This window comes from Cydia amplana, chromosome 22 (genome assembly GCF_948474715.1).
Source record: "Cydia amplana chromosome 22, ilCydAmpl1.1, whole genome shotgun sequence".
NCBI classification, from domain to species: Eukaryota; Metazoa; Arthropoda; class Insecta; order Lepidoptera; family Tortricidae; genus Cydia; species Cydia amplana.
The window spans coordinates 3,682,019-3,705,596 of NC_086090.1; the positions used below are offsets into that span (position 1 = coordinate 3,682,019).

General features: G+C 37.9%; 1 long non-coding RNA gene and 1 other non-coding gene across 2 annotated transcripts in view; both read left to right on the forward strand.

Moving 5' to 3' along the window:
• LOC134658410 (uncharacterized) overlaps positions 1–23,578 on the forward strand; it is a 152,928-nt gene that overhangs the window by 29,590 nt on the left and 99,760 nt on the right. The window contains exon 2 of the long non-coding RNA XR_010097700.1: positions 8,830–9,103. This is a non-coding gene — a long non-coding RNA (uncharacterized LOC134658410). The remainder of the gene's footprint in view (positions 1–8,829; positions 9,104–23,578) is intronic.
• On the forward strand, positions 5,748–5,820 carry Trnad-auc (transfer RNA aspartic acid (anticodon AUC)). The gene has a single exon. It is a non-coding gene; the product is annotated as a tRNA-Asp (tRNA).

Below are 23,578 nucleotides of genomic sequence, written 5' to 3' on the forward strand. Positions count from 1 at the left end.
AACTCAAATTGGCCTGTTCGCCATAACTAACAGTTATTCGGATTTGGAATAAGTTTTAGTATGATTTGCCTAATTTAAAAATGACTAGGCGAAGCTGGGGACTTACACAGACAAGACATCCTCTAGACTGAGCATAGTAGCGCTACCCCCTCTGCCACAAATATACGGTAGTTTTACTCCATCTTCGAGTCAAAGTGTCTTTGTGTGTCGTACGGACAAATCACGGCACGAGACTCGCTCACCTTGTCCCCCGCACCCCAGTATTTCTGGCAGCATCGGTTTCATGAAATAATTGCTCTAAACTCCGTCTAGAGGATTCCTAGTCTATGGGGACTTATGACTTTGTTAAATAAGTCGTTGCCCAACTGCGAAGAATAGAGTAAAGCATTATCTAGGTTACTCGGTCAACAGGACGAGGCTAGCTTTATATAAAGGTAGTAAATAAGCCGTATATAAGGTAAACGGAGCGCCGAAGGCAATTAGGTCAGTTATGTGAAATGTGTTAGTAAGGTTGCGTAATGTTGTACACAAAAGGCTTTCTTCGCTAGGTATACATAGATAAAACTAGGTACAGTTCTCAGCAGAAGTTGCTAAGCGTTCCAGGTGTTCAAAATGATCTTGACGCGACTTTATTGTTAAGAGAAATAAGAGCGTGTCAAGGTAATCTTGAACACCTCGCCTCGCCCGCTTAGCAAATGCTGCTGACAGTACCGTAAAAAGGGGTTACCTTAAATCGGGACGAAACATTGATCATCGATTTTTGAGACATAGGAAGTTGATTTTAGAACGAAAGCTTAAGAATTAAATTATATGTAACGTTATCTATGAAAAGGGACCTTATTGTCGATGGCGCTTACGCCATTATTAACGATGCTCCGATATAAATACAATGCCGCACGACGCTGTGCGGCGTAAGCGACATCGACAATAAGGTCCCTTTTCATAGATAATGCCCCATATGGTAGAAACCTTAACAGAAATACATGATGAAAGCGTTAAAAAAACAATTCCTTTTTCCAATTCACATCTAATCTAATTCCAATGTTGTTCCAATATGGTTCCTATGTGTATTGTTGCATATAGCATTTCATGTTACATGTAGTTACAAAAGATACTTCAAAGTGTTTTTAAAGTTATTCAGTCGATTACGAACGAACGAAAATATGCCGATTGTGCGGAATACCGAATAATTACCGGTTATTCGGCGCACCTCTGTAATTCAGTGAAAAGTTTCATCATTATGAAACATTACATATACTTACCTGTGTACCAATGTTCTTAGATTACGTAGGTACATAGGTGGGATTTTTTTATTTGAGGACTTTATTGATTATTTATTTATTAACATTTCGTTACATTGAAGAGCTTCTCTTTTTGGACTAAATAAATAAAACATCGCAATGTGTCCCAAAAAATGTATATCGTTTTCGGCTTAATTACGAAAAATATCATAACGTATTCGCAAATGAGACAATTTTGTGGGAAATACTGTGAAATGGTAAGTAGTTTATGAAGTTACTTTTTTGTTTTCTGAGACTGTTTATACAATCTACTTACAGGCGCGTGTCTTCAATATCTCTAATCATCCTCCGCAAGGATGAAACCAAAATTACATTAAAAACTGCGTTTTGAACAAACCCCTAAATAGCATAATTTTCGACTGATTAAGTTTCGTAGTTTTCTAGCTAATTTTTTAATTTTATTAAGGGTTGGTTCAATAGTGAAAGGTGTTACGTAAAAGGTGCGTGTACTACGAAAATCGCCAAAAATATACGTATAAAACGTTGAGAATCACCTTTTTTATCCTGTAGAAGTAGAAAGTAAGCATTCACGATCGAACTACAATTCTAGGAACATTCGACCTTTCTCCGCACTCATGACATTTCACTTGTGGATTGACTCATGATTCAAACAGTGACGTCATTGCGGCGTACGATCGTGACGCATTGGGATTCTGTTGTTTTATCTACAACCATCGAGAAATAAGTACCTAAGCTTAGAGTACCCACTACATACATCAGTTTCCTTACCTACTTAATAAATAATAAGTTGTATGGGAAGTATGGTTAAACGTACGAGTACTATTTGTATTAATAAGTTTTAAACTCGATTGAATTATAATGAATTAATTACATATTATGAATATTAAATTCTTTCTTTGTCCTTAAATTCAAAGGTTCGCAAATGTTCGCATTCTTAATCAAAATAGATAAAGAGTTTTTAAACTTGTTATTACAGAAGCATTTGTAGAATATTAATATAAATTAAATAAAAACCGTTGATAAGCAGAAAAATGACTCATAGTATAGGTACAGGGTGACGCATATAACTTAATGATTACCTACCAGGCCTTTGTAGCCCTTACCAATAAAAATCTCCATTCTTTCATGACTTCATGACTCAAATATCCCCTTTGCTTGCATGTCATTGACCACAAACCACTTCACTGTCAAGTCAAGGTCCATAATAATATACTTATAATACATTCATATTTATGAATTTGTCATTGGAATAGAAAAGGAAAAGTTTTAACATATCTCTGTAATATTCCGTTCCTAGATAATTTGAAACCTAAAATCGTGGGGCACTTTTGGATGAGACTAGCCTAGAACCGGGATAAGTGGCGTAAAGTGTCATTCTATGGAACTTGCTAACTATGTAAACAAAAGTCACTAGTAAATTTACATTCAGAGACAATTTCAATATGGCGGTTTGTTTACATAGTTAGCAAGTTCCAAAGAATGACACCTTACACGAAGGCCTATGCTCAGCGGTGGACGACTGAAGGCTAAAATGATGTTGATGATTATATATGTATAGTATTAAATATTTTTTGACTATACCTCTTCTGCTTTTTAGCCAGTTTTAGCCTTTAGGACAAATAGACTGCATGTTTTTTCATTCCGTAAATTTTTGTATGAAATCCCTTTTCTGTTATTCTGCTATTTTTTAAGTAGCTTCGCGCCAACTACAGAACAAGTCACGTGTAAAAAGTCTTTGAACGAAACATCTATTTTTACGTCGCAAAAAAACTAGTCAAAGAATCAAAACAACAGACGTTTTCCTTGTTATTATTATTTCCATATGAAAGAGTCCGAATGTTAATGGAATGTTGTGCAATTTTCCAGCGATGACTGCGACCTTGTCCTTGCGAGAGTTCTCAGCCAATATGGCTGAGTTCCATCTCTTTAGTTATCTGAAAATATACCCTGACAATGATATCTTAAGGTTGCTTATTGAGGGCGAGTTTCAAAAGAAAAGTCCCTTTAATGCAATGCTCATGCTCCTTGGTAAACTGATTTCCATCGGAGTGGTTATCTGAAAATAGACCTTGAAGATGACATGTTATGGTTGCTTTTAGAGGGTAAGTTTAAAAAGAAATAGGTCCTTTTGACACATCTGCGAATGCAGCCATTGAACCTATGACGTGTCTTCGGACAGTCTGAGTCTGTCGCGTCTTAATACATAAACTAAATATGTACTTAGAGTGTAGTGCTTTTCTGGTTGTGAGAGGTTCTGTGGAACACAGCGTATCCTTGTAAACTGTCAGAGAAAATCGGTGATTATGTACTAAACTGGCTTGAATGATGTCTCGTAGTTTGGTTAACTTCCCAGAAGGAACTTTAGTAGGCACAATCAATGGTTTGGCAGGCACTTATCCACTTTCTCACAACCTCAAAAGGGACCATACATTATATTTCCTTATTTTAACGATCTTTTACAATACTGGTGAATGAACCGTCGCTTGCGTTATTCTGGACCTATTAGATCTTCAAACCTCCGTAGCAGCAAGCAGCGTACTCCCATCTTAACCTTACCGTCGTAGACTGTCACGTTCTAACAAGTATGTAAGTGCGAAAGTGACGGGCATAGTGACAAGCGATAAAAATGGAACCATTCTGCGTCCTATAAAAGAGACAAACTTCGTGTAACTTCGTATCGCCGGCGACACGAGCACGCTCGATGAAAAATTATATGGCAGTTAAAAGAAGGCCACTTGGAACCCCTCTGGTTTAGCAGGTGTCCATGGGCAATGGTGATAGCTTACCATCAAGCAGGGATCGGAACCGGTATTTTGCAAAAACATAGAAATAACCATATTTTTCGAATTATTTTATACTCGAAATGTAGCACTCAGTTGTGTTTTTAGGTTACGACTTCGTATTATTAGATGGCCCAATTAGAAATGAAGTAATTAACAAAGAACGAAAAAATACCGTTTCCGTTCCCATACAAAAAATACCGGTATCCGATCCCTGCCATCAAGTAATTGTCTACTCGTTGCCTCCTATATCATAAAAACTGAAACTCAAAATCGTCTCTTTTTCCCTATTGTCTGTTACAGCGTTCTAAAGATTTTGTCTTCTGGGTTTTTACGGCAATATAGTAATTTTGGCAGAATTTAGTAGTATTGTGGTCATAAGTTCATAACCATAATAGTAGGTATGTGACCGCAACTACAGGCAATTATATAAGTAGCTGTAGGTACGCCTATACGGTAAATAATATAAATTGCATTTAATTTAAATATTAAATGTACTGAGGTGCCACGTGCGGAATTTGGGGAATTACAGCGAGACTTTTCCCTTTCCTTATAATTATCCTCCATTGTAGTTAAATCATTGATTAATTGTAGAATAGGTACAGTGGGCCAAGAAAGAGGTCTACCACGCTACGGTTGAGGTTCGTTTGAACGTCATGAGACAACAAGGTCGATTTACTTTAAACTCCGTTAGAAAAGTCAACCTTAGCGATCGTTAAATCTCGCAGAAACTTTTGTCAAAACTGGTAGACCACTTTCTTGGCCCACTGCACATAACTCTGTAATATTTTGTTTCGATTTATCAATTCAGTACTTATTCAGTATTCAGTTCTTTATTTGCGAATATAGACAAAAGCCATGCAAATACAATAATAAAATATCAAATAAATACTTAATCAATCAGTCAACAATAAAAATATTATAACAATAACAAAAACATACAAAGAAGAAATCCAGAAATAAAACATTACCAACAGTTAACAAATAAATTAGATTGCTTAATTAATTGTAAGTATAAATAAAGAGAATACTTTCTATCCTTCGTTTTACAAGTTATTTAATTTGCAATGTTCGTATAGAAATCCTGTGATAATAACAATGAAACCTCATTGAGTGAGGGTTTGTTTGAATCGTTTCAATGAAAAAAAAAAAAATCGGCGATAAAAGTTTGTATTTATTTTAAGAAAAAACTTGTTTCTCCTACAAAACAATCAAACTTGGTAAGTAATAGGTAGGTACCTACTTAGGTAAAACTACTTAAGTAGGTACCTAGACTTATTAGAAGTTCACCTATTAGAACTTGGATTTATCTAATGTTTTATGGTTCAGGTGAAAACTTCAAACGGTTTCTCGACGATATATAGTTTTTGTGTTTTAGAGCTGTTATCTTTATTTCATCTATAGGTATTTTTGATAAAGTAGGTATTAGGTCCATATATTCTCAATAAACTTTTACTTGATAATTTCATACTATTCATAAGATAAATATATTTTGAACAGGAAAAGCTCTTCTTTATTTAGGATACGTATGTTTACGATGTAAAATCCTTGGTGAGTTTATTCGCACGCACCTTGAACTCACGCGAGTTCAGACGTTATCCTTCCAGTGATTTAAGGAAGTTATAAATACTGCATTACAAATAACTATATTTAATTGATATAGATAGTGTAATAAATAACATCATCACCAAGACCTCTCCAAGATGTCTTGGTGGCTCAGATGGTAGAGCGCTGGAGTATCGATCCAGAGGCCGTGAGTTCAAGTCTCACCCAAGACAGTAATTTTTCCGCTTTTAAATTTATTCTAAGCTTAATAGCATCGGTCTAAATCTAGAATTAATTATAAAAAGTCAGATTGAATTTCTTTTAACTTTTCATATTATGTATGTGGTTGTAAAAAATCTGAGTTGAATCTTCGGTAGTGCTGTATAGTGCAGAAAATTCGGCAAGGATCCTTTTTATACACATACAAGAGTATAAAGTAAGACAGGTTCTAAAAAAATGTATTCTAATATGTATTCAACTATTCAAGGTTAACACATTCACCGCTGAGCTACGGTCGTAGCACTATATCGTAGCCGATAACATAGATTTCCCGGTATGTAGCGGAAATGCTTAGTAGAGGCAAAACGACAACGTGCGGTGAATAGCGCTGAAATTTTTTAAATAACTACGGATCCTTTTTTTCCTTGTTTGCTTTCAAAATACTCCAAAGAGAAAGAGGTAAAATACTCCAAATAACTTTCAGCTCATTCATATTTTATTTCATTAATTATATTTATATAAATGTATCAATGTAACAGGATATAGTTCTTTTTGTATGTTACTTAACCAATTTGTAAAAATACCTTACTTTAGTAGGTATGTGGTAACTGAAGGAATTTCCAAGGTGATACGTTTGCTCATTTGGTACGACTTACGAGTAATTTTCGAAAAAAGTGTAAAAAGCATAGGACGGGCTTTACGGGTATTCACTAGTTCAGCGCTTTTACTCCCGAATTCGAGCCAATCGTGATGCAGTCTAACGCAACTAGTTGCGAACTGATCAACCAATCACAATCGCGTTGTAACGGTGTCACATTGCTGTACTGGCCTGGCCCCATTCATGTCCCATTCCATTGACGTATAATATCTAAGGACGAGCTAATGGGGCATTAAAAATGGTACTAGTTCAGCGGTGCTACTCACGAATTCCAGCCAATCGTGCAGTCTAACGCCACTAGTTGCGACCAATAGCGCGCGTAATGCGAACTCGTCAACCAATCGCGCGCGTGATGCGAACTCATCAACCAATCGGGTTGTAGCGATTTCACACCGCTGTACTGGCCCACGTCATGCCTAATTATTATTTCCCGTAAAGCCAGTCCTTAGATATATAATAATGTCAATACCCCATTCTTTTTACCCGTAAGGCCTGAGATATATTACCTACGTTAATGGTAAAAAGATGACTATCACAATTAAATCAGGATTTTTATCATACACAGAGAACAGGTTAAAGAAAGATCTATCTGACTTTGTAAATAAGTTGACAACCTACGTGAATTGCAAGTAGGTACACAATAAAATGAGTCCCATGTCATTGATAACTACAAGCATGGAGACGTCATGATTACTATAACGTTTTCGTCACATGATATTGTTAAAAATACATCATACGTACGCGTGATAAGATTGTTAACTGTCGTCATGTGGGAGGTTATATAAAAATGTTCTTGTGAAGTAATCATGTCATATTGATAACTAAATGGATGAAAGGAGCATCTGGCGTTCGTTGGCTCGTTGGGTGGAGGAGGAGGAGGTTCGAAAGATTGTGGCTTACTTCTGGATGAGATTAATACAGGGCTATAGCCGCGATAATCGAAGTTCATTTTTAGGGTTCCGTACCCAAAGGGTAAAAACGGGACCCTATTACTAAGACTCTGCTGTCCGTCCGTCCGTCCATCCGTCCGTCCGTCCGTCCGTCCGTCCGTCCGTCCGTCCGTCCGTCTGTCACCAGGCTGTATCTCACGAACCGTGATAGCTAGACAGTTGAAATTTTCACAGATGATGTATTTTTCTCTGTCACTCTTATTACGCCTTCATGTAGGTATAAGAATTACCCTTCTTTGCCTTTCAAATACCTACGTATACGTAGTAAGATTTTTACCTAGTTGGTCGGAAAACAACTTTGGTCATCAACAAAAATAGATCGTACGTAACCGCTACTTTAAGGAAAAAATATTTTCCTGTTGCATCACACTCCCGTGTAGGGTTGCCAGATGGTCGGGATTCGGCGGGATTCTCCCGATTTTTAGCATGTGTTCCCGATTCCCGACAAAGTGAAAATTGTTCCGAAAAACAGCATCACGTTATAAAACAATAATTTCAAGTTCTGAACTGTCGTCGAGCGAGCCAGCGACCCGCGTCGAGCCAGTCAGCGCGCGCGCCGGGCGCGCGTGACGAGATTGGGCAGAGCAGCTGACGTAGTGCCAATAATGTAAAATATCGTTGTTTTTAATACAATTAATTTAATTTGAATGGTTCATTTTCCCGACTTAAGGCCCAAAATCCCGAAAAATTGATATTTTTTCCCGATAATAGCGCCTTTCGATCTGGCAACCCTACTCCCGTGAGACTCGAACATATCAACATTTTTCATAGTATTTACATAATAGGGTATTTGATAAAGATAAGATAAGATAAAAGATTTTATGCGTGACGATCACAAAACATGTACGCACATGTACAGAAAACAACAATATATTACCTACTTACTTATATTTGACAGTATTTCAAATAAATTATTTCACACAATGCATGAAATAAAGCACCCGATAATTATAAGAAAAACATAGATAGCAGTTATTTTTAAACACGAGTTCTATTTAATAAATCGGATAGAAATATAAAAAGTAGGTGAGTTGACCGTGACGTCACGATGTAATGTTTCATATAAATTCCATATTAGCAAATCGTTTAGACAGTTCTAAAAATGAAACTGATTTGACTAGGAGGAGAATACCCTATAGCATGATATAACACATGATACCTTATCAAAACACCACTTTTTATTTCAAACCTAAATAATAGCAAAGTGAATGAACTTCGCGATTTCGACCAGGCGATCATAGACGCGTGAGTCACGGGTTGCGCAACGAGTCAAAGACCCGGCCTTCACGTGGTGGCAAGGTGAGCGTTGAGATAATTCGAGAATAGACTAACATAACAAACCAATAAAGCTAGAAAAAGCGGCCAAGTGCGAGTCGGACTCGCCCATGAAGGGTTCCGTATTTAGGCGATTTAAGACGTATAAAAAAAAAACTACTTACTAGATCTCGTTCAAACCAATTTTCGGTGGAAGTTTACATAGTAATGTACATCATATATTTTTTTTAGTTTTATCATTCTCTTATTTTAGAAGTTACAGGGGGGGGACACACATTTTACCACTTTGGAAGTGTCTCTCGCGCAAACTATTCAGTTTAGAAAAAAATGATATTACCAACCTCAATATCATTTTTGAAGACCTATCCATAGATACCCCACACGTATAGGTTTGATGAAAAAAAAAATTTTTGAGTTTCAGTTCGAAGTATGGGGAACCCCAAAAATTTATTGTTTTTTTTTCTATTTTTGTGTGAAAATCTTAATGCGGTTCACAGAATACATCTACTTACCAAGTTTCAACAATATAGTTCTTATAGTTTCGGAGAAAAGTGGCTGTGACATACGGACGGACAGACAGACGGACAGACGGACAGACGGTCAGACGGACAGACAGACAGACAGACAGACATGACGAATCTATAAGGGTTCCGTTTTTTGCCATTTGGCTACGGAACCCTAAAAACGCCTATCATTTTGAAAACACAACCCTGATTCGTACAACAGAGACTTCCGTATACCGTCAACGAATAAATTTAAATATGTTTATCAATAAATCTGGGAAACAAAAAAAAACCTCCATTCGTAATTATCCAAATAATACGACCTTCAAAGTTACTGCTGGGAAAAAGCCAGCTGTTCTTCAAACCCATTTGGGGCCCGTCTCGTGACGCGAGCTCAATCATGCGTATATTAGTATAGTGTTATTAACCTGCGGCCTAGGCCACGACGCAACTGTGACGCGAAATAAGGTCCTCGACCCTAATGTTGTGCAGTTTCTAGTGATGCGCCATTGGAAAATTACCAAAATTGCGAAATTTATACTTAAGGGGCCCACTGATTAACAGTCCGCCTGACGATATCGACCTGTCAGTTAGAACAAAAAGTTGACAGCTCCGAATAACTGATAGGCCGATATCGGCCGGCGGACTAGTAATCAGTCGGCCCCTTTACATTGAAAAAAATTCGAAAACATTTGTATGGGGGATCGAAATTTCCCGTTTCCAAAATGCAAGTTTCCTTAATTTCCTATGAACTTTTCCTGAAATTTCCGAGAACTTTTCTAACTTTTATGAAACTTTCCATAAATCTGTAGTAGCCTATACCTATCTAATGCCAAATACTAATTCATTGTACAAGATGTGTAGTAAAGTCTATAGATACATTTGTTTCTTCCTTTCTGTGTTTACCCCTTACTACGTGTACTACAAAATATTTGTTTAAATTTGAACTTTTATGGCTGTCAATAGAGTTGAATATCATATCCACTATATTTAGACGTTAGTCCTACTACTGGTTAGTCCGTCATCCCTCCTCTTTCACCCAGACTAGGTGGTATGCGTAAACGCATTTCCACAACGGTTTAAACAAATTCGCACTTTTATCACCTGTCACCATGCCTGTCACGTTCTAACAAGTATGTAAATCCTGACCAGTAATTTATTGATATGATCATTGTCGAGAGGGCGCTGTTATTCTCATGACAGTTCAGTATAGTATGAAAAAAAAAGTTTCAGTGAAATTACGCAATAGAACGCTTGATCAATTGATCATATATTCCGTCAGCATAGTGACAGGCGATAAAAATGGAACCATGCTGCCAACGCTGATGTTATATTCATGTAGCTCCTAATTGTGACCGAATGAAACGTCAATTTACAGTATTTACCTACTTATATCACGTTATTAACATGTCATGACAGGAACTTAGATCTTGACGCAACTATGACGCAAAAAACCTAAGGTCCCTGACCCTGGGGTCAATATACGCGGCCCCAAATAAACATTACTTCTAGAACAACGACCTATCCGCCTTTGATACTTATAGACACATACGATTTTTTTTAAACAGATAGGTAGCAGTAGTTGGTAGGTAACAATAGTTGAATGAATTGGAACAATGAACTCTGTAGGGACATTTAGTAACGCAGCGAGCGAGCGTGATGGGCACCTTTGCGTCGGGGACAGCCCGGGACGGGTTTTAGTAAGTAGTTATTTTTTATATATTTAGTTTGTATTTATATTTAAGTTTATACAATAATTTTTGTTTCCTATATTTAAACACTCATTACACGCTCATTATGACGTCTAGAAAGATAATCAAATTCTTTTAGTAATTGATAATTGAATTTCTTGTTAAAATAGAAAAAGTTTTAAAATGCAATATAGCCATTAAGAGCTTGATGTTTGAGGATTTTAAAGGATCGACAACGCACATGTGGTACCTCTGAATTGCAGGCGTTTAAGTATGTCACAAGCTGCATTAATTGCTTAACATAAGGCGGGTTGCATGTTTATAAGCCATCGCCGTCGATATGGTATTAAAAAGTGAAAAAAAAAAGAAATAATGGACTTTTTACACTCAAAGTGACATAAGTAGGTAGGTTAGGGGCCCGATTCCGATTTTGAACTAGACATCTATTAGATACAACAACAACGATATTTATAAGATTTAGCCTGTCAAATTTGACATTTCCGCGATACTGGAGTTACTCTTGAACGATTTCCACAAGATATTATTACGATATTTTAACGTAAAATTGACATTTGTTGCCCGAATTGAGCTGCAAAAGAGAACTAGTTGAAATCCAAACTACAACGTATCTAGTACATATCGTATCGTTCTCTAGTCTAGAACGGATCTTGTTTTCCGAATACCGCAGTTGGTATAACCGAATAAGTCGTAGAAAAGGTATTGTCTACAACGTTATATGTATTATAAGTTTTAGGAAGTCAAAAATGTCTTAACAATTTTCTTCTTCTATTTCGTCTACGGCTCAAATTGTTACTCACGTTACTCGCCTCGTCACTATCATTAAATCCTACTACGTAATTCATTGACGTACCAACACAATACTTCTTTTGCTGCAGTCGGGTTATGGGGAATCACCTCTCCCCAACGCTAATCCATGATTTGCAGAATACTTATATTCCTGTTACAACTGCGTAGATTATATTGTTTATATTGAATTTATTTACTCATGTTATTAATGAATTCGTAAACTTTATTCATAGGTCACTTCAACCTATCCCGCTGGACCGTTTACGCATGATCAAACATTTTTATGACTTAAAAGTCATAGTAAAACTGAATCCAAATTATTTGTTACCTATTTATGTTAATGTCCATAGGAATGACGCCCAAAGCAGTAAGCTGCAAAGATAACTGACCCCCCTGCAAACAACTTTCTATGCAGGGGTCAGTTATCTCTGCAGCTTATACTGTACACAGGTATTGTGAACAAAATTAAGTCATTCAGCAATAGAGTCTGCGCGGAAAGAGAAGAGACTCTTCTGAAGAGTCGTGGAACGTATGGGGCCCAATACATTCCACGACTCTTCTCGTTCCGAAAAACTCTAGCAGTGGGCGCAGCATGGTTCCATTTTTATCGCTTGTCACTACGCCCGTCACTTCGCACTTACATACTTGTTAGAACGTGACAGGCTTGGTGACCAGGAAGATGACAGAAGGTAAAATCGGCTTTCTTAATGTTGGACTTGAGCCGTCCTTCATTACCTAACCTAACGCATCCATTGTGGTGCGGCCTCTTTGTAACAGGAAAATTTGTTCAAATAACGCCGCCGCTTGTGTTCTGAGAATAATGTTTTTTAGATCTTTTATTACTGCCTATACCTATGTTGTTTTTTTATTTTAATTTTATCTTATTTATTAAGTAATTATGTCAAATTTATTCAGAGACCATACTTTTATATCCGCAACGCAGGCTTCGTCAGGTAAACACAAACTTACAATCAGCTACAGGCATCGTCACAAAAAACTACAACGATAAAATCCGCAACAGGCTTCGTCAACTCACTTACTCTAAAAATACACATAAATAACAAAAAAAAAAACCTACAAATAAAATACACCCTCTTTATTAAGTACAACCACATCGTATGTATTTCATATGTTACATTACAATAGTCTCAAAGTACTTCACCTGATACAATATGACAATTATGGAAGACATATAGAGTTGTGAATAACGCTCATTTCGAGGCTTAAAGACTCGAACCCTTAAGACTCGTCTCGAGGCTTAACGCCTCAAAGGCGGCAAAGACGATTTCTTACATCCATACGCGTAAAATAAATAAATACAATTCTCAAATATAGTTGAGTCTTCAAGACTTACGGGTCTTGAGGGCTCGAGCCTTTAAGCCTAAAAATAAGCGTTATTCACAACACTGAAGACATAGCGTTGTCCAAGTATAATATTGGGAAAACGTTGTGACCTGAGACTTCTCATGTACCTACCGTAGGATCACCCAACTATAGTCTAAAAGTTCCCAACTAATGGTCCAAAATGAACTCTTATATCTTTGAACAGGTGTGATGTGACTATTATTTGAATTGTGTAGTTCTAACATAAGATATTTTTAAAAATGGCAGAAAAAAACAGACAAAATCAAACGGAACATTGATATTGATTGGTACCTAATTTCTTATTAAACTTTTGGATTAGGTAAGTATGTTTTTTGGTGCACAAGTACAAGTAAGTACCTATAGGATAGGGTGTACATGAAATGTAGTCCTTTAGCCCATTTCAGAATCTCAAAACCTAACGAAAATGAATTATAGTATTTTATGCAATCGTTGTTTAAGAGCGGTCAAAAAAGGCGTGTGGCGTGAGTAACAATAAAGACGCCACGAGTATTTTTTTGACTCGATTTTTACAACGTTGCATACAATACTTTTTCTACGACCAAGCACTTACTTTGAAATCAAATTGTAAAACAAATATTTTTCATTCAAGAAGTAGCAAACGGGCGGAAAAAGAATGAATGAAATAAAAAAACCATGCCTGTGGTTTACTTATTTGCATACCCCGCAACGGAGCTAGCAAAACCGTAGCATATGACAGTTTTGTGCCAGGGTTGGCGATTATGATGAACCATTTTGCTTTAACTTTATTGTATGTAAGATTAATAAAATTGAGCGAGAACCTTGTTGACCCTCTTCCGATATAACCCGGTTTAATTTACTGTCAAATAATATAAATTAACAGGTCAATGTCAATATTAGATGCGTTTCAATGTATCTGTTATTTTGTTTATAAAATCACGTTTTTTTTTCGCATTTCTTTCAAATACCTATTAACATGGAATTTTCATTGCTTGAAAATATTGGTGTGTTTAAAAACAAAGATTTTTTTTGTACTTTAGTTTATGCGTAGTAGTGATAACCCTGACGTACAACTGCTACAGATTTGCTAGCTCCGTTGCGGGGTTGCGGGGTATGCTTATTTGTCAGAGGTGACATTTAAAATAAGGTTTACAACAATGTATTTCATACAATAATTTTAAAAGTGGTAATTACACGAAGTATCGCAAAGTGCCAAAAAGATACTGCGTGTATGCACAAATGCGTTTTTGGGGAATAAACTAAAGACTTGTCTTGACAACTATAGGTAGGGTTTTAAAGATGTGTGCACGACCCTTTACATAACAAATAAAAGTATGGGAGTAGAAACAATTATAAACAATACCAAATTAATATCTAATTACTAATGTATCAAATATTTCCAACCATAACCTAGGGCATTATTGTTATTCTTACGCCTTGCTTATTTTAAATATCTATGAATCGCATATTATTAATAATATAACTCGTTATCGTATTAAAACGACTTACAATGGTTATATAAAGTATGTTATTACTCGGGGTCGATGAACCGATGAACCTAAACTACGGGGTGAATGAACTGTCGTATCACGAGATATTTCGCGCGTTGCGAAGGTCTGATAAGTTTTTGGCGTTTTGTTAGATAAAGATAAAGATTATTTATTTGTCAAACATGAGTAAAATATTAAGTATAGAGATGTTATATTGTACAAAGTTGTCCTTCATGCTTTGCCTTTCGGCGTACAAAATATAGTAAACCTATCTATAATAAATCTAAGTATATACAGTTTAACCTATGGGCATTCCTTAAAATTAAAATACAAATTTAACAATAATTACTAGGTACTAATATACTTTGGACTTAAAAACTAATATCATTAATAAAATCATTGACATTATAATAACATTTTTCCAATAATAATTTCGTTAAATGTCGCTTAAACAATTTAATACTATTATTCCTAATTCCCATTGGTATCTTATTATAGATTTAGGCGCTATACCAAGTACATATACTCTTTCTCAGCAGGGCAGTATTAGCAATTTGATTGTGAATTCTCTTTGATTGTGTTTCTAAGCCTTGTTTATATTTTTCATTTCTCATGCTTTGAAAGGTCATTGTTGTTCTAAAAGGTGTGCAGAAAGTGATACGTGGTTTTATAATTTAATAATCTATCGTCACAGAATAAATAATACATAGTACTAAGTACAGAAGACTCACTCTCTAACAAAACGCGTCTGTTACGATCAGCACAGATATGGCCGCTAGGTGGCGACAGCGCCACGCGCGGCTTATGCCTTTCCCCAAAATTGGGGCCGAACGGATGTACTTTTAGCTACCTGTAGCAAAGCGACGAAATCGCGGAGTGAGACACGCCTGCCGTGTCAAAAAGCAGCGGTCAGATCAATCACAAACCATTATCTTGTAAGAATCAATTACGTGATTCCTTGTAAGACGGAGGTCGCCGAATGTCACCGGTCATTGCTACCTACCAATGACGTTGCGGTCATACTTTATCGCACAACCAAGATGGCGATTAGATCGGGAGGGGGAGATTAGCACTTGTTGATGGATGCCGAGAATGTTCTTTTTATATATGAAACTAGCGACCCGCCCGGCTTCGCACGGGTTAACAAATTATACATAAACCTTCCTCTTGAATCACTCTATCTATTGAAAAAAACCGCATCAAAATCCGTTACGTAGTTTTAAAGATCTAAGCATACATACATACAGACAGACAGACAGCGGGGAGCGACTTTGTTTTATACTATGTAGTGATAGTGATGATGTAGTCTTTAGCCTCAGAATCTGAAAACCTAACGAAAATGAATTAAATTATAGTCTGTGCGGAAAGAGAAGAGTTGTGGAATGTTAGGGGCCCATACATTGCACGATTCTTCTGTTTCCGAACAGACTCTAATCTAAACAATACTAATCAATTGGTCATTGCTACCAATGACGCTGCTATGTCATTGCTACAAATACCTAGTTTATTGCACAACTAAAATGGCGATTAGGTTGTGAGGGGGATATTAGCACTCATTGACGGATGACGTAACGAGGGTGATTTTGGCAACGTGCGTGCATGATGGGGGAAAATTAGGATAGGTATATTTAATTTAGTGTCCGACCGGAACCGGATTTTTTGCCGAAACCGAAACGGTTCGGTTAATTATGCTCTCGTCTGCTTCGACCGAAACCGAAATATTATGAATCCAACGATATAAGGGCTCATTTAAATGGCGCGAACTCGCATGCGATTTTAGTTACATTGCGAACCATTGAGGTTACAATAATTCATCCGACCGATCAATTGCCGCAATGTAATGAAAATCGCATGTGAGTTCTTGCACTGTGTAAATGGGCCCTAAATCTTTTAATTTGAAATTTTATTACGACCGAAACAAGCCGTGAAACGTTCGGTAAACAAGTTGTTTACCATCGTATTCCAAATTCAAAACATACGCCACCCGCCAGATGCTACGCCTGAATACATATTGTGTTTACCGTCCACGTGACCAAATGTGGGGCTAAACCAACATTGGAAATGAAGTGATGGACTCTTTTGTTTATGGTTTTGGACGAGGTAAAAAAAGTAGATGACTTTGGCTGCTCAAAACAATGATTAAATTAGGAAATTGAATTATACAATGTCGCTGAACAAACATTGTCTAGTTTGAGGAGTAGAATCTACGTTTTAATTTTTCGCCCGTGTTACAGGCCACACACTGTAGTTTGGCAAGCCATGTAGGTCAATAGAAAAAGGCGGCTAATTAAAAAATAATAGGACTGAGCTTGCCTTCCCATAGAAAATTTGTATTTCGTGCCTTTTTCCACTGACCAGAGGGTTTGCCAGATCAAATTTTACCACTTAGAATTTAAGTGGGTTCTCGGGATTGAAATTGTGTTCATAATTAATTCTTTCGACAGACAGGAGTTACATTCGCATTTATCATGTTAAGTAGGAACTTTATACAGGGTGCCCGGTAATTAGTGGATAACCTTCTAACCACCGACAGAGCACCTTAGGCTGGTCCAGAAAATGCACTTGTAGGTCTAGTAAAAGTTTCGTGGTTTTCGAGATAATCGAACTTTTCTGTCTTTTTTAATGGCTAGCTTCAATAAAATTAAAAAAGACAGAAAAGTTCGATTATCTCGAAAACCACGAAACTTTTACTAGACCTATAAGTGCATTTTCTGGACCAGCCTAAGGTGCTCTGTCGGTGGTTAGAAGGTTATCCACTAATTACCGGGCACCCTGTATGTTGTAGTAACTGACACTTATACATATCATAACCTATATAAGGTATTATTTATTTCAATAACAGTTGTTTCCTATTTTCTCGCCACGTTATCGTGGATAAGGTAAATGAGGTAGATAAAAAAAAACAATAAAAGCAATAAATGGTATATTGATGATATCTTTGTCAGACAGATATACTATATTTTATTACGATTTATGACACCATTTTTTTTAAATGACGTAAAAGTTTAATATTTTATTATTTTAGTTCTGTACTGGCCAATTATTAAAGTAATTGAATTTTCAACTACAATACGTTAGTAAGTACTATTAGGGCTAAATACATTTGTATAGGTTTTGCCTGTTGTCATTATTATACTATTAGATACCTAATCGTTTGGCTGTCAATCATCTTAATTTTACAAGTTTTGCTTTGTTCAAATATCTGTTGTCGTTCATTACAAAAGACAATGCAAATTTCACATAACGACCACCATTTCCATAGTAGATACGTAGATAGCACAAGGGCCATTATAAGTTGGTACTCGTTTTTAGTGTTCCGTACCCAAAGGGTAAAAACGGGACCCTATTACTAAGACTCCGCTGTCCGTCCGTCCGTCCGTCCGTCTGTCACCAGGCTGTATCTCATGAACCGTGGTAGCTAGATAGTTGAAATTTTCACAGATGATGTATTTCTGTTGCCGCTATAACAACAAATACTAAAAACAGAATAAAATAAAGATTTAAGTGGGGCTCCCATACAACAAACGTGATTTTTGACCGAAGTTAAGCAACGTCGGATGAGGTCAGTACTTGGATGGGTGACCGTTTTTTTGCTTGTTTTTTTTTGCTTGTTTTGCTCTATTTTTTCTTGATGGTGCGGAACCCTCCGTGCGCGAGTCCGACTCGCACTTGGCCGGTTTTTAAAAGGATCTGTCCCTATTGCTCCTTTCATGTACTGGTTCAAGGGAAAGGGGGAGTCCAGGCTTTTTTGGTCTAAAGGCGCGAAATTGCGCAATAGTTCAATATCACCTAAAATTCGCCGGTCGCTGCCCTCACGCACACATCGACGAGCATCGCGACGATCTTTTATCTTGTACATTAGACACACACATGCACGCGTGTGTTCACGCCGAAATACGAATGTGGGTGCGCGTGTGTGGGTTTCAGTTCGAAAATGGAGTTACGATCTTTAATGAGGCCGAATGGCGGTTTAATTCTATAATTTATGGGCGGCAATTATGTTTTTAATTCGGAACAATGGATTGACGAGTTGTTAATTGCGATTTGTTAGCGGGGACTCAAAACATTGAACTCAAGTCTATAAAATGTTATTTGATATAATGTTTTCAGGTTATGAGGCTGCGACAGCTGAAGAGGCCACAGCTCCGGCTCATAGCTGGGGCCATAACTGGCCACGCCTAATTAAACAAACACCTATTAACCCTACGTGTTACAGACAGCCCCCTCTGCAGAGCTGCATGGAGGCAGAAGAGACAGCCGTCCACGTCATTCTCGAATGCCCAGGGGTGGCAGAGTACCGGGCACACCACCTCGGCTCACCGGGGTCTCTCCCAGAAGTCGTCGGCAAGGTCAAGGGTCTGCTAGGCTTCCTGGTAGAGCTGGGTTGGCAGGAATAGTGCCGCCAACCCGTCACGCAAAATAGGCGCAATAATAAAACGTCGAGTTGCGGAAACCAAGCCCGCGAGAACATATAACATATATAATTTAATTTCAATTTAATTTCATTTATTCAATTCAAGTAACATGACTCATATAATTTGTTAGTATACATTATTTATTCTTAACTCTAATGTTAGTTCCTAATTAATAAATTAAATTACACATAATATGGACTGCAAGAAACATGCATCTCACAGCAGTGCCTCAAGTATGGACAGTCATACCTGTCCGCAATAGAGCGCAGGATAGGGTTGGGGCTGGCCCGCACCCGACGCACCAGGGATGAGCATCGCTTACGTATGGTCGCATAAAAGCAATCCATACGCGCCTCCGCAAACATCCCAGATGCGCTACAGAAGCGGGGCAGCCCCATCAGCACCCGGAACGCGTTGTTATACTGGATCCGAAGGGCTCCATATGCTCTCTGCGTATAACACCTCCATAAGCTGCATGTGTATAAGGATGTACAAAAAAGGCTCTAAACAATGTGACTTTAACTTCTTTTGTACATCGAGCAAACTTACGGGCGATCATGTTCGCCCTCACAGATAGGGCCCTCCGTTCCCGCTCTATGTCCATATTATCCCTCATCTCGGATGTAACAATATGGCCTAGGTATTTAAAACTATTTACCCTCTCCAGTAGTAACCCTGTATGTCTACTTATTACAATAATTAATAAAATTAAGTAGGTATGTATATGTAGGAGTTTACAAAAGTCTTCATACATCGAGTATCTAATTGCTTAGATTTTAAAAAGGTCGCTAATGTGAATGTGACTTGATGGCTTAGAGTCCGTGTAAGTAAGTCCATAAGTGAAGGAGTATCATTATAAACGTCATATTTTCATAGAAATTTTACATGAATGGTGAAATTTCCACACTTTCTTATTGCAAATTTCATTCGAGTTATCTGACTTGATATGTATGTTATAATTTACATATTTTAGGTTAGGTCAGACTTCCAAAGTAATTTTGACAAATGTTTCATTTGCAAATAAGTACGAGTAAGTATATATATTTTGAATTGTTTGGATGTTTAGAAAGACAAAGAATATGAACTTATTTAACGTAAATAATGGGTCTACGCGATGTCTTTATCAAAGGTTCAGAAAATAGTGGTTTAGGAGAACAATTAGATTTATTTAAACATGGAGAGAAAATTAATCATAAGACAAGTTTTTAATTAATAAAAAGACCAACGATAATGATATGTAAATAAAATGTGGAAAGATATAACTCATTTATTGTATAAATATCTGGGTGACCGAGCTTCGCTCGGAAAACATATAAGAACTCGAAAATGCGCGTTTTCCCAGAGATAAGACCTAGCTAGATCGATTTTTCGCCCCCGAAAACCCCCGTATAGCAAATTTCATCGAAATCGTTAGAGCCGTTTCCGAGATCGCCGAAATATATATGTCGGCGACGGATGGTCCTAATGGCGGTGGGCGCGTGGGGGTAGTACCTAGATGTATTACTTCACAGCCAAAATAGTAGGTATGCTACCAACGCATGAAATAAACATTCAGACTCGTTACCCATACTAGTGCCTACTATATTTCAGTACTAAATAATCAAAATGACCAATCACTATTTTTGATTTAAAATAAAAGATCACATGAAATCGATCAAATCTTTATTTTACAAAAGTAAGCTTCTAATGGCACATAAGAAATCAAAATAACACTTGGAATAAAACACTTAGCTAAACGGTTAAAGAACGTGAGAATCTATAAGCTTTCAGAATAATCCTTTAGGTATAAGCCTTCAGGAACGTAGCGAATTAGGCACGAGCTTGGCTAACGTCCGATCTCAAGCGCGGTCCGATCAAGAAGAAGGAAGCCAGTTCCAGCGGCGGAGCCAACCGCTCCCGCCTCCAATTCAAGTTGGTAAACCTGCCTGACCAGTCTACCAACATAACGACAAAAATGCCTGCCCGTGCCTACGTTCACTCAAGATAGGTACACATCTTGACGTTCCAAAGCCTTCTACCTGTCATTTTAGTTCAACAATACGCCAAACATTGCTAATCGATTTTATACAGGCGTCTAACTATGAACTGTAATGCTGCAATACGTCTTTCTGGTGTCTCGCTCCGACACGGCCGTCCTGCGCTACACACGTCCTCGTGTGTGGATGTATGCATTTGATTCTGTAACAAAATATACAGCACAGTATCTCATCGCTCGGTCATTCCTGACCAACAATTTGGGTCTCACTCAAATTACTATTAAAATCAAACTTTGTGATCAATCAAACCAGAAAAAATAATTGTTCAAAATTACTTTAACAATCCTCAATTCTCTAGTCAAAAACAGTCCATCGAGCAACGACTAAATAAAAATAATCATCAGTAATCATCGCCGCTATCTAACGGATACACTACAATAATCATCGCCTCCATCTGGCGGATACTCTCAAATTTATGTGAAAACAGAACAATCCCAAACATCAAAAACACAAATCAACAGCTCTAGTTCATTGCTCGACAGTATCACTACTATTGTCGTCAATATCCATTTACGGGGAAATTATCTGGCATTAAAAAAAAAATTGGTCATATGTGATCTAAATTTTTGTAAGACATCTTAAAATAAATAAGATTCTGAATTGATAGTTCCAATTTTACTCATATGAACTAGATATGAGCGCCGATAGGCATATAGCCGGCGGCGGCGCGCCGGTCAAAATTGGTCGGCGGCGGCGGCGAATCGGCGGCGTGGCCTTGAAACACCTTCGATTAATGAAAAAAGAATTCAAACCAAAATTTTACCGAAAAAACATGTTTTTGCTGTAAGAAAGTTATGAAATAAATGCATTTTTTAGTTTCAAGGATAATTTATTGAATAATGGTACGAAAAAAATTTTATATCGTATAAACTGTGGATAAGCGGTATCGCGCGGCATCAGAAGCGATCTTAATCTTGGCGAGGCTCTGGCCGGAAGATCTTAGCGAGGCCCTTATCTTTTGTGCTAAGTTAAAAATTGCGGATTGACTGTATCAGGGAAACGTCTTGTCGACAGTCCAAAGAAATCGAGCTCCGTCATTAACCAATATCGATTCAACAAAACCGATGTATGACAGAAAGTGAGGCCCAACGCCGAGCTCCATGTAACCGAAGACTTGATTTCGACGCCTCCCAATTCGAGGCTAGAGGATGAGCTGCAGGTAAGCATACAGCTAAGAATCGAACGCCAAGTGTAAGCTTGGCTGACGGCCGAACGCCTGGAGCGCCGATTGCGGCGCGCTTCTGTGCGAGGCCTAGCTGCAAGAGAGCAGAGCGAGGGCGCAGGCCGATAAAGACTGAAGCCATAGTGTTAAAGATCTGGAGCTTTCCTGCGGGCGCATTCGTGCGACGCCAAAGGCCGAGCTGCAATGGAGCTAAGATCGGATAAGGACCAATGCTCAAGCGTTTTAAAACAGGCCGAAAGTAGAGCTCCAAACAGGGCCATAAACTTGCAGGTTCAGATAGCGGCTTAATTCCATGCGAGCGATGCAAGGCCAAAGATTGAGCTGCGAGAGAGCAAAGCTTGAAATTTGAACAGTGGCCAAGTTTAATTGAGACCCGATTCCGACGCCATTCCGTGCGAAGCCCACGGCCGGACATTTGGACGTGGAAACGCTTAATATCTCAAAATTAACCCCATTTTATACCTTTTAAAGACGTTTAACCATGCTTGCAATGGTTAAATTCGCGGTAAATGACGGATAGTTAGCTGGCAAAATTAGTTATGCATTGTATCGGTAATCCAAAGATTTGGGTTCGAGTGTCACGTTACCCAGAGTTGATCACAGTTAATTTTTTCATTGTGATTGACATATGTCTAGTGTATATATACAATCTATAAATTGTAATGTGGAACGTTCCACAATAAAAATGGAAGGAAATCAGTATGTTTATTACAAGCATATTGATGTTAAAATTGATATTAAATAATTTCGTTTCCCCAAGACTAGTAGCGCGGTTACTAGTCAGATAAGTTTGCATTTGCCTTCGATATTTTGAATTATAGGGGCCTAAAATACCTTTTGAATGCCTATAAACTATTCGAAGTGGCGCCGTTAATGATCTAAACTCGACTAAAAATATATTATCTGATGCCGAAAGTAGTAGTAACTACCAAGGTCACGCCGATGCCACGCCGATAGCGCAGCGTCATATTTTGAATTATAGGGGCCTAAAATACCTTTTGAATGCCTATAAACTATTCGAAGTGGCGCCGTTAATGATCTAAACTCGATTAAAAATATATTATCTGATGCCGAAAGTAGTAGTAACTACCAAGGTCACGCCGATGCCACGCCGATAGCGCAGCGTCGGCGGCGGCGGCGCGACAATTTTGTCGGCGGCGGCGGCGCGCCGGCGCGGCGCTCATATCTAATATGAACACAGTACATAAACGGGAATTCATTTTTAACAAAACAACACCAGTCCTTCGGTGCATTGCCAGTCCTTCGGCAGATACCAGACCCTCGTCAGAAGTAACCATCTCAGCCGCGTAAGTGCTACTCCTCGCAAAGAGCATTCTGCACATAAAAAGCAGACCACGTGCACCTCTTACATGCTCCGGCACTTCTGATGCGGTCACTAAACAATACCCAGTCCATCGAA